Source organism: Tachyglossus aculeatus, chromosome 21 (assembly GCF_015852505.1).
Source record: "Tachyglossus aculeatus isolate mTacAcu1 chromosome 21, mTacAcu1.pri, whole genome shotgun sequence".
Taxonomy (NCBI): domain Eukaryota; kingdom Metazoa; phylum Chordata; class Mammalia; order Monotremata; family Tachyglossidae; genus Tachyglossus; species Tachyglossus aculeatus.
In genome coordinates, this window is record NC_052086.1 from 64938315 (window position 1) to 64940511 (window position 2197).

Below are 2197 nucleotides of genomic sequence, written 5' to 3' on the forward strand. Positions count from 1 at the left end.
TCCATCATTAAATATGCCTTGATTTAATTACATTTTCATCAGCTACCTTTAAAAAGGGTGGACTATAATCCAGTGGAACCTAGTTTGGGTATGTTTTTTTATTTATTCATCTACGTTGCTCTCCCACTGTAAAAGAAACTACCGTATTTACTCATATAATTGCACTCATTGCATGATCACCCCCACCCACATTTTTGAGGAAGAAATAAAAGATCATTTTTTGTACCATGTAACTAAAAGCAGTCAGAGCCTGGTGCATGCTGGGGGAAGATAAGGAAAAGAATGAGTCAATGCAGAAGAAACAGGCCCATACTAGGGGAAGGAAATTTCCACATTAAGACAGGGGTTCTCCAGGGAGGAAGAAGGGAAGTGGGGTCAGTGCAGCTAATTCATTGAATGTATATTGTTTGCAGCACTTGGAAGACTTTAACAGTTATAAGAGAGGCAGTCCCAACAGTCTTTTAGCTTCCTCTTCCTTCTTTCCTCTTTTTGTCTATGCATTGTCTGCTTATTTTTTCCCCTCCTCCTTCCCTTATTGCTAGACTCAATGATCTGCATGATCTGCATAGCTGTCCCACCCATGTATTAATGCAATGAAAACTGTGTGGGAAGGGGGGGGATTATGCAAATAAATAAGGCAGACTTGTACAGCCATGGCCCATATCTAAAGCCTTCAGGTTGTAAAAATGTTGTGTTTTCTCAGTCATTGGGGATGCTAAATTCCACTCTTCAGTGTCCATTTTGAATGTGCAGTGTCAGTGCAATAAAAACCAGTTCCACACTAACCTTTCTTTGTGTGATCCAGATAAAAAGACCAATACTGAATTAATTACTGTGTAAACACGTCCAGGATACGGTCTACTTTGTTAAAGAAAAGGGTGCTCTTTCCCAGCCAATTTGGAAAAAATGAAGCAATTGACTCTTACACATAATAATAGCACTATTTTTAACTTGACACCATCACACAAAAAAACACTTTCTAAAAATCAGCTATCAATCCACAACTGCCATTGATAAGCTCAGAAAATTGGCAGGTTTCAGAACTGGCCTAGGACCCCCTAGTGATTGGTTATAACTGGGCTAGGACACCTGATGATTGGCTAAACCTGGGTTAGGACATCTGGCTAGGGCACCTGGAAATCCTCCCTCTCATTTCATGCTTCCTTTGTAGAGGCAAGGAATTTGTTGAGCCATTTTCTCCTCTGGGAAAAGTTATCAGGGCCCACTTTCTTATCGGAAAAAGAGTTCCCTCTTATCTGAGAGAAAACTATCTAAGGTTTCTATTTATAGAGTGTAGCATTGGCCTCCACATTTGAATCTTCTAGTTAATTCAAATCTAAAAATATTTTGATCTGAATTATCCAGCTATTTCAGGCAGTTGTGGAAGGAGGGTAAAAGAAAGTGAAGTGGGTAGGGGTGTGCGCATGCGTGCATGCGCGTGCGTGTGTGTGTGTGTGTGTGTGTGAGAGAGAGAGAGAGACAGAGACAGAGAGAGAATGTGTTAATGTAGTCAGGTGGAAAGGGCATAAGACTGGAAGTCAGGAGGCTCAGGTTCCAGTCTTAAATCTGCCACTCTCCTGCTTAATGTCTCTGTGCCTCCATTTCCTCACTCATAAAATGAGTTTAAAATATCTTTTCTCCTTATCTTTTAGATTGTGAGCCCAGGGTGGGACAGAGACTATGTCTGATCAATCTTATTTCTACCCCAGCACTTGGCACATAGAAATCATTAATGACTAAGTATTAGATTAATTAATGATTATTAGAAGACAAATGCATTATGGAGATGCGGTTTAGACATTACTAGTAACAACAGCATTTATTTAAGCACTTCAGTGCAAAGCATCCTATTGGGTTTTGGGGAAAGTAGAAGGAAAAGTCCACCTCTGCCTTTGTGGAACTTACTGTCTAATGGAGGAAACAAGTAAATAGAAACTGTAAACAAATACTAGGTTAAAGGGTAAGCACAGATAGAAACGACAAGAACAAAATAGGCAATTAAATAGTGGTCCTTTAGTTCAAAAATAATACTGCTACTGGTGAGATGGCAAATGAGTGAATGCCACTAACCCATCCATTTCCTCATCTGTAAAATGGGGATTCAATATCTGTTTCCCCTCCCCCTTAGACTGGGAGCCCTTTGGGGGACAGGGATCTTACCTGACCTGATTATCTTGTATCTACCATAGCATTTAAT